Raw genomic sequence first — 14,483 nt, forward strand, 5'->3', positions numbered from 1 at the left:
CCAAGATCCATAAACCTGGAAATCTGGACCCCCCATCATATCAGGCATTGGCCATTCACAGCAGGATTGTCTGGCTATGTAAACTCTCTCCTCAGGCCCTACGCTACCAGCACTCCCAGCTATCTTCAAGACTCCACTGACTTCCTGAGGAAACTACAATCCATTGGTGATCTTCCAGAAAACACCATCCTGGCCACTATGAATGTAGAAGCCCTCTACACCAACATTCCACACAAAGATGGACTACAAGCCATTAGGAACAGTATCCCTGATAATGTCACAGCAACCTGGTGGCTGAAACTTGTGACTTTGTCCTCGCCCACAACTATTCACGTTTGGGGACAATAGATACCTTCAAGTCAGCAGCATCTGCTCTGAGCTCCTGCATTGCACAGGCCATAGGACTGCCCTGGATGAATTCCTGCTTGAACGAGAGCGGATCTTTGAGAAAAACATCTCATCTTCATTGAAACATGGCCAGTGACATTGACAAACCCTGATCCTTGCTAAATTGTTCCAGTGGTCAATGACCCTCATTGTTAAAAATTTCCACTTTGTCTCTAGTCTCAGTTTGTCTATCTTTCACATCCAGCCACCATCTCTTGTTAGACTTTTGCCTGCCAGCTTCAAGAGCCCGTTGTTATCAAGTTTCTGTTCCCCATGATAATTGTTGATAGAATGCAATCACATCGCTCCATAACCTTCTCCTTTTAAAGAGACTGAGCTCATTCAGTTCCTGGGGCAGCCTTGCACTTTCCCCCAGAGAAAGTCCTGTCTCATGCACAGATGAGCTTTACCCTTGCTGTCGAGAGTCCCATTGTGCCAGGTATCAGAGGGGTAGCCGTGTTAGTCTGGATCTGTAAAAGCAGCAAAGAATCCTGTGGCACCTTATAGACTAACAGAGGTTTTGGAGCATGAGCTTTCGTGAGTGAATACCCACTTTATCAGATGCATGTAGTGGAAATTTCCAGGGGCAGGTATATATATTCAGGCAAGCTAGAGATCATGAGGTAGTTCAATCAGGGAGGATGAGGCCCTGTTCTAGCAGTTGAGTTGTGAAAACCAAGGGAGGAGAAACTGGTTCTGTAATTGGCAAGCCATTCACAGCCTTTGTTAATCCTAAGCTGATGGTGTCAATTTGCAGACGAACTGAAGCTCAGCAGTTTCTCTTTGAAGTCTGGTCCTGATTTTTTTTTGCTGCAGGATGGCTACCTTTAGATCTGCTATTGTATGTCCAGGGAGATTGAAGTGTTCTCCTACAGGTTTTTATATATTGCCATTCCTAATACCTGATTTGTGTCCATTTATCCTTTTCCGAAGGGACTGTCCAGTTTGGCGATGTACATAGCAGAGGGGCATTGATGGCGTATATTACATTGGTGGAGGTGCAGGTGAATGAACCTGTGATGATGTGGCTGATCTGGTTAGGTCCTGTGATGGGTGTTGCTGGTGTAGATATGTGGGCAGAGCTGGCATCGAGGTTTGTTGCATGGATTGGTTCCTGAGCTAGAGTTACTATGGTGCAGTGTGCAATTACTGGTGAGAATATGTTTCAGGTTGGCAGGTTGTCTGTGGGCAAGGACTGGCCTGCCACCCAAGACCTGTGAAAGTGTGGGGTCATTGTCCAGGATGGGTTGTAGGTCCCTACAACCTGCCAACCTGCAGGTCTGAGGAGCAGCTGCAGCTGGCCTCCGAGTTGCTGTATCAGCTGTTGCTGGTGCTCCAGCTGTGCGGCAGGCTGCTGCTGTTGCTGCTGGAGGTGCGTGGTGTCCCGATGTTGCTGCTGTTCGAGATGGGCGGCCTGCTGCTGTTGCTACTGCAGGAGTTGCACTGCCTGCTGCCGCTCCTGGCTCTCCACCAGCAGCTGGAACAGCCGTTCCATATCCATGTCTCCTGTTAAGGAGGGCTGGTCGCACTACCGCCCTCCTGCCAGCCCTTCTCACAGGAGCTAGGGTTCAGGGTCTTTGGTCAGGTACCAATTGTAAGCGTGGGCGCTGCCGGGGCTCGACCCTCCCGGATGAGGAGGGGAGCCACACCGGCCTCGACCTGTCATCTGAGGGTCTAGGTCCTTGGAACTGTAGCCCATCATCTGGGTGGCTTGGTCCCTGGGGATAGAACTGGGTGGCGGCACAGTCAAAGGGGGCCCAGCCCTTGGTTCGGGCGGGGCACCAATACACAGTTATCTCAGCTACGGCCCTCTTGGTTCAGGGACGGGCTGGCAAGAGTGCGGGTCGGTCGGGCCCTTTGGGACAGGACCGAGAAGTGGCAGAGTCAAGGGGGCCCAGCCCTTGGTTCGGGCGGGGCACCAATACACAGTTGTCTCAGTTTAGCTGGCCTCTTCAGGCCGAGGGGGGAGGGGGACTCTGCCACCCGTGGATGGGTGGCAGGGGGAACGCAGGCCCACCCGCTCCACTGCGTTCCAGCCCGGGGCCCTAGAAGCAGTGATCACCGCTGCAGGTGGTCAGTGGGGATCCTGACCGCAACACACGGCCATGGGTATCGGGAAATCTGCAGCCTGACTTGGGTCGGCTGCCCCCGGGCTACTTCCAGTATCCCCCTCCGAGCCTACCTGGTTTGTGGGATCAGCTTCAGGGATGTCCCACCACACAGGCTCCTCACGGCCAGGGCTGGGCGGCAAGTGTAATAACCTTAGTCCCAGATTTGGACCTTAGCGTCCAAGATATGGGGGTTAGCATGAAAACCTCCAAGCTTAGTTACCTGCTTGGACCTGGTACCTGCTGCCACCACCCAAAAAATTAGAGTGTTTTGGGGCACTCTGGTCCCCCTGAAAAACCTTCCCTGGGACCCCAAGACCCAAATCCCTTGAGTCTCACAACAAAGGGAAATAATCCTTTTTCCCTTCCCCCTTCCAGGTGCTCCTGGAGAGATACACAGACACAAGCTCTGTGAATCCAAACAGAGTGAATCTCCCTCTCTGTTCCCAATCCTGGAAACAAAAATACTTTCCTATTCCCCCAGAGGGAATGCAAAATGAGGCTAGCAATCCAACACACAGATCTCCCCGATTTCTTCCTCCCACCAATTCCCTGGTGAGTACAGACTCAATTTCCCTGAAGTAAAGAAAACTTCAACAGGTCTTAAAAGAAAGCTTTATATAAAAAGAAAGAAAAATACATACAAATGTTCTCTCTGTATTAAGATGATATAACACAGGGTCAATTGCTTAAAAGAATATTGAATAAACAGCCTTATTCAAAAAGAATACAAATCAAAGCACTCCAGCACTTATATTTATGCAAATACCAAAGAAAAGAAACCATATAACTTACTATCTGATCTCTTTGTCCTTACACTTAGAAACAGAAGATTAGAAAGTAGAACTACTTCTCCAAAGCTCAGAGAAAGCAGGCAGGCAGAAAACAAAGACACAGACACACAATTCCCTCCACCCAAAGTTGAAAAAATCCGGTTTCCTGATTGGTCTAAAAATCCGGTTTCCTGATTGGTCCTCTGGTCAGGTGCTTCAGGTGAAAGAGACATTAACCCTTAGCTATCTGTTTATGACAGCAAGTCCGGCAGCTCCTCCGGGAAGTCCGGCCAGGCCTGTTCCGGGGTGTCCTCGGGGCCGCAGCAGGGGCGGGGCGGGGAGGCTCTAGTGGCTCCTCTTTATAGCGGGCGCAGGGAGGCTCTGGCGGCTCCTCGTCGTAGCGGGCACAGGGAGGCTCTGGCGGCTCCTCGGCGCAGCGGGCGCAGGGAGGCTCTGGCGGCTCCTCGTTACAGCGGGCGCAGGGAGGCTCTGGCGGCTCCTCGGCGGAGCAGGCGCAGGGAGGCTCCGGCGGCTCCTCGGCGTAGCGGGCGCAGGGAGGCTCTGGCGGCTCCTCGTTACAGCGGGCGCAGGGAGGCTCTGGCGGCTCCTCGTTACAGCGGGCGCAGGGAGGCTCCAGCGGCTCCTCGGTGGAGCGGGCGCAGGGAGGCTCCAGCGGCTCCTCGTTACAGCGGGCACAGGGAGGCTCTGGCGGCTCCTAGGTACAGCGGGCGCAGGGAGGCTCTGGCGGCTCCTCGTTACTGCGGGCACAGGGAGGCTCTGGCGGCTCCTCGTTACTGCGGGCGCAGGGAGGCTCCAGCGGCTCCTCGGCGGAGCGGGCGCGGGGAGGCTCTGGCGGCTCCTCGGCGCAGCGGGCGCGGGGAGGCTCTGGCGGCTCCTCGGCGTAGCGGGCGCAGGGAGGCTCTGGCGGCTCCTCGTTACAGCGGGCGCAGGGAGGCTCCAGCGGCTCCTCGGCGGAGCGGGCGCGGGGAGGCTCTGGCGGCTCCTCGGCGCAGCGGGCGCGGGGAGGCTCTGGCGGCTCCTCGTTACTGCGGGCGCAGGGAGGCTCTGGCGGCTCCTCGGCGTAGCGGGCGCAGGGAGGCTCTGGCGGCTCCTCGGCGGAGCGGGCACAGGGAGGCTCTGGCGGCTCCTCGTCGTAGCGGGCACAGGGAGGCTCTGGCGGCTCCTCGGCGCAGCGGGCGCGGGGAGGCTCTGGCGGCTCCTCGGCGGAGCGGGCGCGGGGAGGCTCTGGCGGCTCCTCGGCGGAGCGAGTGCCAGGAGGGAGAATGGGAAGAGGCCAACAGCACAGGGCAGCTTGTTTGACAGGGCAGGTAGATCAATGAGGGAGTCGGAGGCTGGAGCTGCCTGGGCCAGAGCAGGGCTGAGTTAAGGAGAGAGCAGGGGCCCGAGCAGCGCTGAGCGGAGTCGCTGCCGAAGGCAGAGAAGCAGCCCAGGGAGCTGGGGCTGGAGCTGGGGCTGGAGCAGTCCAGAGTTGAGTGCAGTGAGCAACTGGGAAAGGGAGACGCACCAAGGCTAAGAGCCCTGGCAGCTCAAAGTTGGAGAGGGATCATAAGCCGATGGGGGTTGGGGGAGCAGTGCTGGGAAGAAGAGCCCTGCCACGCAGAGCCTGAGGGCGTGTGGCCACCACCAGAGCGAGTGTCCAACCTGCAGCATCCCTGCAGCACAGCAGGGACATGGGCAAGGCCTGAGCCATGTGAGGAACAGACTGAGAACTACCCTGACGTTCCAGAGATGGCTGTTTGGGGTCCCCCATGTCACAGAGTGGGGTGATGTCTTTTCCTTCCACCTTTCCCAGTTTCTCATTTTTTTTTTTATTTTTTCAATTGGTCTCCTGCTGACAGAATGTGGTCAATACCAGTTAGGGGGGCGTGTTTCTGTCACACCCGTGTAACCCTTCTGCCCCTCTGAGTTGGCAGCAACAAGGGCCAGTTTCAGTATCCGGGGGTTCTGTCTCAATAACACAATACAAAACCGGCTTGAGCCCCCACCCAGTGACCTGGGACAATTACATACCACCACCCCCGGGCGCCTCTAGGAGGCAACACTTCCCCTCTCGCAAGCACGGAGTCTGAGTGTAGCAAAATCCTTTTAATAAAGGAGGGAAACAATAAGGCATCATGTTGGGGAAACACCACAAACAGGATTCATAACACAAACCATCAGCAAAAGACCTACCAAGTAAGTTTTGCAGTGTTCTTTTCCCTTTTTCCCCTCAGGGTTTTAAGTCCAATCACCCCAGAGTCCAACAAACCAAAAGTCTCTAACCCTGGTCAGTGCCGCCCCAGAGTTCAAAAGTTTATCTGCAGAGTATTACTCTCACCCCAGCCTGGGTGGAATTGTGGGGGCACACAGGGTGTTAAGGGGCACATTACGTGGTCTGAGGCTGACTGTCCTGTCTCTCCGTGGAGTTGTGCTGCAGCCTTCGCCACAAATGGTTCTGCTCCACCAGGCACTTCACTCCTCCAGCCGTCCCCGCAAACTGCTCCGCTCTGCTCCACTCGCTGTTCCATGAGCCGCTCCAACTATCTCACAAACTGCTCCGCTCCACCCATCCTGAAAACTGCTCTGCCAGCCACTTAGCAATATATCTTCAAGCTCCCCCACTAGCTAACTCAGCACTCAGTGATCTCAGCTCAGTAATTTTAGCTCTTTTCATAGTTTCAGGTTGTAGCAGGGGAGCCCCAGTGCTGGTGCACCATTGGCCCAAAGTGAATTCAGCTCAGCAGCCTCTAGTTGAACTCCTAGTGGAAACAAAATTAGTTCTGCTCTTCAACAGTGGAGAGCAAATGAAGTGTAATTGGTGTGCTACACCCTCAAAGGGGACCCATATCATCAGATGCACACACCCACCCCCCACTTTCTCTCAATTCACTGGGTTTTGGAACTCATGTCCCTTGTCTAGCGAGTGCTACTTAGTTGATGGTGAGATCCTCTGTCATAAAATAGTCTCATAGTCCTTCACTCACATAAGCAAGGTAACAACAACTTTATTCCTCCTGCCCCAATAACAGAGAAATTGGGGATCCCACAGCTGTCAAAGTGACCATTTTGGGCTACCTTGGGCTCATGCTAGGCGAAGTGGGTGTGCCTATACAAACAAAATCAGCCCCCTAAGTTGTTTCCACACTCGCCGTAATTCACCACCAGATGTCAAGCTCATCCTGGCTCTGCTTACACCCGTAACTGACAAAAGTTTTACTGACATAGTGCCAGTGCAGACAAAGCCTGAGCTGCGAGATAGTAAAGATGTACACTGCCGCAAGCCCTGCACTGTTTAAGAAAATTGCAGTTTTCTGTTGGTTTCTCTCACCAAACCCAGCTGCTTGCACAGATATATCTCAAAACTCTGCCTGAATCTCTTCCCAGACTCTGTTGCATTGCCCGAGAGTTTTCAACTCCTTGGGGGCTTCCAGTTCTTCCATCTCCAGGGTGGCTCCTTCGTTCTTTCCCACAGCCCCGTTACCTCTGCCCTCTCCTCTGGTCTCCCCTCCGGTACCGGGGTTGTCCTGAGAATTCATGAGAAGGAGGCTCAGACTGCACTGGATGGAGGGAGGCGTGAGTAGAACTAAAGCAGGTTTCAGAAGCTAACGGAGAGTCACGTGCTCCCAGCTGTGTGTCTACTGCAGCTGCCACTGAATGGCCGGTTCTCACTCGCCCCAGTCTCATTCCCCAAAGACGTGATCTGCTCTTAACGGCCCAGGACACACTTCCAGCAGCCAGGGCAGGGCTGTGCATTTCCGCTGTCTCACACCCACCCAGCAGCCTATGGAACCACCCGTTCTTAGTGCTGTTACTCCCCCATCCCCCGCCTGCCCCTCTCTGGTGTGTTACACACAGTAGCTGGGTCTTGTCTTAATTTGATTTCTAAGCTCCTTGGGGCAGGGGCTGTTTCTGCTTCTGGGTTGCGAAGGGCCCAGCACAAGGGGCCCTGAACTGGAGCTGGGCCTCTGCAGACTTCCACAAGTCAGACAATAATACTAAATGATAGACACAGTGATCCAGCCAAATCAGGGCCTAGCCCTTCCCCCCTTTGCCTTAGCTACAGACAAAGTTCAAACCAAGGCTGGCCAGATACAGAGTGTCCGTAATCGGAGTGCAGATGGACACGGCGCCCCGGTTCAGCCTGGACAGGACAATTCAATCAGTCTCATTCCAGCGCTTAAAACCCCAGGTGCTCCACACCAGAGAAATACCCTTGATGAGCCAGAGGAGCAGGCAGCGAGTTCAGCTGTGGGAATCCAAGCGCTCTCCAGCAAGGGCAGTGCTGGAAAGTCTGACTCAGCCTGTAACATTCAATTTCAATTCCACCCGGGAGAGACTGGGAGGAAAGGAACCGAGAGGGAGAGAACAAACCCAGTGCAAACACTGAACCAGTCTCTATCCCACCCATAGGGCCCCCCTTGTTACACAGTAGCTTTGGGTGGAAGGGAAGGCCTTTGTCCCCAGGACAGGCCCCCGGCTGCCTTCTGTCCCCAGGACAGGCCCCCGGCTGCTCTCTGTCCATGGGAAAATTCTGTTGGTGTTGATTTCACTGCGTCTGTTCCCCCAAAGCCACCCCAGTGACTGTGATGTGTTGGCAAGTGTCTGAGGGGCAGTGGAAGTGGAGTCCCGGAGTTCAAAACTCACAGGAGCAGGGAGCTCACAGACTCCAGCTAGTTCTGAAAATCTCAGATTCACCTTCAGAGGATGGTGAAGGCTCACGCTCCCTCTGCCAGATTTTCCTCTGCATCCTACCCAATGAACAGGCCCTGTCAGAGCAGGAGTCCATTTCCCCCTTGGTGTGACAGAGAGACCGGGGTTATGGCAGGGAAGTCAGAACTCCTGGGTTCTGTGTGTCATCCTACCACTCAATCTTTGTTTTACCTTAGCCACTTCATCTCTCCCCATGCCTCAGTTTACCTATCTGCATAGTGGGGATATATTCATACTGCTAGGTGTTTTGAAGATCCTTCAGTGAAAGGTGCTGCCTAGTATGGTCATAGTTACAAATGAGAATTACTGATCTCTGACGTTTTAGCAACAGCCCCATGTGCCTGCAGAGAGTGCTTGTGTCTCCCATCCATCGTCAATCTCCAGATGTGTTTTTCTACAATCTAGCCAGCTATCCTGGATATTTTCAGAGTATCAGACCCTTGGGAGATCTAGGCATTATCTCTGGTTTTCTTACAAATCAACTATAATTTTTAAAAATACACAAGTGCACAGAGCAGCCAACTCCTTTCTGACTCCACGGAGAGCCACGGAGAGCACAAGAGTTCTCATCTCCCTTTGAGAAGGTGCCTTAATTACTGTTTACACCTAAAGATGGATACAGAGCAAGGAAGCACAGACATGGAAAGAGAGACATTGGCTAGAATGTCTCCAGTCTCCAATCTCCAGCCTGTTTACATCCAGATGCTGCTAATCCCCTAGAGGCTGAGTGAACCCAACTGGGATTGCACAGAGCTATATTATAAACAGCACAATCCCCTGTATCAGCTCTCGGCGCGGGATGCTGCTGCAGATACTGGGCTGAGAGAGGTGTGAGACACGGCTAACTGAGGGAGATTCCCAGGGAAGACACTTCCATCTCAGGATTCACAGGTACCATCTCTTGCTGAGGAGCTCACCTGCTCAACAAACCCAGTGTAACATGGACATTATGGGACAGAGAATAGGTCTGGAGTCCTTTCCATTCTGTGCAGCTGTTAAATACCCCAGGGCCCTTGCCAGAGGAGATGAGTTTGCTCCAGTATCATGGGCCAAAACATCCCTCTTAGATGTGCCTCCCCGGCTGATGGCCTCCAGCCCGAAGGTGGCTGCATTTCAGTGGCACAGGGGATCCTTCAGGATGGAAGGTGTCAGTAGATGTTGTTACAAAGTTCCTCCTCTACTTTGGTGGATCCTGCGCTTATTGACAGATTTGCTCACCTCAGTGATCTTCCCCTCTGGTGGAACCCACAGTCTAGGTCAACTCCTCCTGTGTCTGATCAGGAGTTGGGAGGTTTGGGGGGAACCCGGGCCCTCCCTCTACTCCGGGTTCCAGCTCAGGGCCCTGTGGATTGCAGCTGTCTATAGTGCCTCCTGTAACAGCTGCATGACAGTTACAACTCCTTGGGCTGCTTCCCCATGGCTTCCTCCAAACACCTTCTTTATCCTCACCACAGGACCTTCCTCCTGGTGTCTGATAATTCTAGTACTCCTCAATCCTCCAGCAGTACACTCTCAGCTCCTTGTGCCTCTTGCTCCCAGCTCCTCACACACACCAAACTCACTGACTAACTGGGAGGCTTTTAACTAGTCCCAGCCAGCCCTTCATTGGCTTCAGGTGGCCCAATCAATGTAGCTTTCTCCACTGCCTTCTAGAAAGATCTTAATTGGCCCCAGGTGTCTTGATTAACCTGGAGCAACTGCCATTTGATTACCATGGTACTAGGGATTTGGTTAGTCTGGGGCTAATATACCTAGACTCATAGACTCATAGGTCAGAAGGGACCAATCTGGTCATCTAGTCTGACCTCCTGCTCAAGGCAGGCCACAGAACCCCACCCATCCAATTTTATAACAACCCCTATCCCAGGACCGAGTTATTGAAATCCTCAAAAATGGTTTGAAGACCTCAAGCTGCAGAGAAACCACCAGCAAGCGACCCGTGCCCCACGCTGCAGGGGAAGGCGAAAAACCTCCAGGGCACCTGCCAATCCGCCCTGGAGGAAAATTCCTTCCCGACCCCAAATATGGCGATCAGCTAAACCCTGAGCATGTGGGAAAGAGTCACCAGCCAGCACCCAAGAAGGAATTCTCTGCAGCAACTCAGTACCCATCCCATCCAACATCTCCCCACAGACCATTGAGCAGACCTGTCTGGTGGTAATTCAAGATCAATTGCCCAAATTAACGATCCTATCATAACATCCCCTCCATATACTTATCAAGCTTTGTCTTAAAGCCAGGAAAGTCTTTTGCCCCTACTACTTCCCTCGGAAGGCTATTCCAGAACTTCACTCCCTAATGGTCAGAAACCTTCGTCTAATTTCAAGTCTAAACTTCCTAATATCCAGTTTATACCCATTCGTCCTCGTGCCTACATTAGTATTAAACTTAAATAATTCCTCTCCCTCCCTAACGTTAGCCCCCTTGATATATTTATATAGAGCGAGCATATCCCCCTCAGCCTTCTTTTGGCCAGGCTAAACAAGCTAAGCTCTTTGAGTCTCCTTTCATAAGGCAGTTATTCCATTCCTCGGATCATCCTTGTAGCCCGTCTCTGAACCTGTTCCAGTTTGAATTCATCCTTCTTGAACATGGGACACCAGAACTGCACACAGTATTCCAGATGGGGTCTCACCAACGCCTTATATAACGGTACTAACACCTCCTTATCCTTGCAGGAAATACCCCGCCTGATGCATCCCAAAATCGCATTTGCTTTTTTAACAGCCGTATCACATTGGCGACTCATAGTCATCCTGCTATCAACCAGTACCCCAAGGTCCTTCTCCTCCTCCGTCGCTTCCAGCTGATGCGCCCCCAACTTATATCCAAAATTCTTATTATTAATTCCTAAATGCATGACCTTGCACTTTTCACTATTGTATTTCATCCTATTACTATTACTCCAGTTTACAAGGTGGTCCAGATCTTCCTGAATAGTATCCCTGTCCTTCTCCGTGTTAGCAATACCCCCCAGCTTTGTGTCATCCGCAAACTTTATTAGCACATTCCCGCTCTTTGTGCCAAGGTCAGTAATAAAAAGGTTAAATAAGATCGGTCCCAAAACCAATCCTTGAGGGACTCCACTAGTGACCTCCTTCCAGCCTGACAGTTCACCTTTCAATACGACCCTCTGGAGTCTCCCCTTTAACCAGTTCCTTATCCACCTTACAACTTTCATATTCACTCCCATCTTTTCCAATTTGACTAACAGCTCCCTGTGCGGAACCGTGTCGAACGCCTTACTGAAATCTAGGTAAATTATATCTACCGCATTTCCTTTATCTAAGTAATCCGTCACCTTCTCAAAGAAGGAGATCAGATTGGTTTGGCATGATCTACCTTTAGTAAATCCGTGTTGCAATTTGTCACAATTACCATTGACCTCTATGTCCTTAACTACTTTCTCCCTTAAAATTTTTTCCAAGACCTTACATACTACAGATGTCAAGCTAACAGGCCTATAATTACCCGGATCACTCTTATTCCCTTTCTTAAAAATAGGAACTACATTAGCAATCCTCCAGTCATATGGCACAACCCCCGAGTTCGTTGATTGCTTAAAAATTCTCGTTAACGGGCTCGCAATTTCACGCGCCAGTTCCTTTAATATCCTCGGATGGAGATTGTCCGGGCCCTCCGACTTCGTCACATCGAGCTGTTCAAGTACGGCCTCTACCTCAGTTGCGGTAATATCCACTTCCATATCCACATTCCCGTTTATCATGCCTCCATCATCGCAAGGTTCCTCACTAGTCTTATTAAAAACTGAGGCAAAGTACTTGTTTAGATGTTGGGCCATGCCTAGGTTATCCTTAACCTCCATTCCATCCTCAGTGTATAGCAGCCTCACTTCTTCTTTCTTTGTTTTCTTCTTATTTATGTGGCTGTAGAACCTTTTACTATTGGTTTTGATTCCCTTTGCAAGTTCCAGTTCAATGTGGCTTTTAGCCTTCCTCACTTTATCCCTACATGTTCTGACCTCAGCAAGGTAGCTTTCCTTACTGATCCTGCCTTTCTTCCACTCCCTGTAAGCTTTCTGCTTTTGTCTAATCCCCTGTCTGAGTTGCTTGCTCATCCAGTTTGGCCCACAACTCCTGCCCATGGTTTTTTTTCCCCTTTCTCGGGATGCAGGCTTCCGACAGTCTCCGCAGCTGTGACTTAAAGTAATTCCAGGCCTCCTCCGCATTTAAATCCACTAATTCCTCCGTCCAATCCACTTCCCTAACTAATTTCCTTAACTCTTTAAAATTAGCCCTCGAGAAGTCAAAAACCCTAATCCCAGATCTACATTTGTTTATCCTTCCATCTAGTTTGAACTGAATCAGCTCATGATCACTCGAACCAAGGTTGTCCCCTACCACCATTTCTTCTACGAGGTCCTCACTGCTCACCAACACCAAATCTAAAATGGCATCCCCTCTCGTAGGTGCTTCAACTACTTGGTGAAGAAATCCATCTGCTATCACATCCAGAAAAATCTGACTCCTATTATTCTTGCAAGTACTCGTCCTCCAGTCTATATCTGGGAAGTTGAAGTCCCCCATAATCACATATTTCCCCTTTGTGTTTACTTCATTAAAGACATTAAAGAGGTCTCTATCCATATCCCAATCTGATCCCGGAGGTCTGTAGCACACCCCAAGCACTATCTCAGGGGAAGCTCTAGTTGCTTTTTTACCCAGTGTGATTTTTGCCCAGACAGACTCTGTCTTATCCATTCCATCGCTTCTTATTTCGCTACAGTTAATTTCATCATTGATGTACAAGGCTACTCCACCACCTTTGCCTTTCTTCCTGTCTTTTCTAAACAGCCCATAGCCTTCAATACCCGTGCTCCAGTCATGAGTACTATTCCACCAGGTTTCGGTAATCCCTATAATATCCGACTTCACTTCCTGCACTAGTAACTCCAGTTCCTCCATCTTGTTACCTAGGCTCCTCGCATTAGTGTACAGACCTTTTAATTTTCGGCGTTTGGTGTCAGTGACATTCTTTCCCCCGTCATGCACAAACTTTCTACCACCAGCATCACCTGTTACTCTGGTTTCTACTCCCCTATTCCTCCTTGGATCAAATCTTGGGGCCGCAAGGGTATCCCCGCTCACTTTGTTTACTTCTCTCTCCAGGTTATATTCTGGCGTGGAGATCTCCCGAACATCTCCCAACCATCTCCCCCAACTTCCTAGTTTAAAGCCCTCTTGATGAGGTCGGCGAGCCTCCATCCTAGAATTCTATTTCCCTCCTTGCTGAGATGAAGTCCATCCTGAGCGAACAGTTGTCTATACGTAAATGCTTCCCAGTGACTGTACATCCCAAAGTCCTCCTTATAACACCACTCCCTGAGCCATCTGTTGATCGCCATAATCTTGTCCCTCCTTCATCGTCCCGCTCTAGGAACTGGCAGAATCCCACTGAAGATCACCTGAGCCTCGATGTCTTTAAGCCTCTTCCCCAGTCTGGCATAGTCCTCCTTGATACAGTCCAGCGAGTAACTAGCCGTGTCATTCGTTCCCACATGAAGGATAATCAATGGATTCTTTCCTGCTCCCGCTAAGATCGTATTCAGCCTCAAGTCCACATCCTGTATCTTAGCCCCTGGCAGACAGCACACCCTTCTGTTCTCCCGATCAGGTCTAGTTACAGGCCTGTCTACTCTTCTCAGTAAAGAGTCTCCAATCACGTAGACTTGCCTTTTCCTGGCGACAGTGCGATTCTCCAGTCTATCCCCCACAGCAGCTGGCCGCGATTCCTCTTGATTTGTATTCGCCCTTACAGTCCTCCTAGGGCTCGTACTTGATGTCGCCTCCACTGACTCCTCCCCTCCTTCTGCAGTACTAGCTGCTTGCCTCTTCTTCCTCGCCCTTTCTACTTCAGCAGCCTGCTGTGCTCCATCTTCATTTCCCAACTCAGCAAACCTGTTCCTGAGTTCTATTTGTCCATCGCTGGCCCGTCTTTTCCTCTGCCTGGTTCTCCTAGTGACATGCTTCCACCGTCCACTTTCCTCACCCAGCAGTCCCTCCTCAGAGTCCTTAGATCCTGCTTCTATCCGCTCGTCTGAGCTTGTCCCCTGTGCCTCATCATGTCTGTGTTCCATCATCTGCTCAAATCCCCTTCAAGTTCCTTACTACTTTATTGTAGCCATCTGGCTTTGCCCCATCACATATCCCCTCCCTCTGCTCAACACCATAGGGTTGGGCAACTTGGGACACCAGCAGTGTGCTAGCGATAGACCATCAGCGTTACCATGGTGGCATCTAGCTCTGTGCCGTATGAGGAACTGGAATGGTTGGCGGGACAAGAACTACCTGATGACCTTGTATCCTTTTCCTTATTTCTCTGCATCCACTGGAGGGATGCGTAGTCCGTCACAAGAGTAAATCGCTGGCCTAAGAGGTAATAACACAGTGTCTCCATGGCCCATTTCACAGCAAGACATTCTCTCTCGACTACTGCATACTTCTGTTCTCTTGGGAGCAGCTTTCTGCTTAGGTAGAGGATCGGG

This window comes from Gopherus flavomarginatus, chromosome 1, assembly GCF_025201925.1.
Source record: "Gopherus flavomarginatus isolate rGopFla2 chromosome 1, rGopFla2.mat.asm, whole genome shotgun sequence".
NCBI lineage: Eukaryota > Metazoa > Chordata > Testudines > Testudinidae > Gopherus > Gopherus flavomarginatus.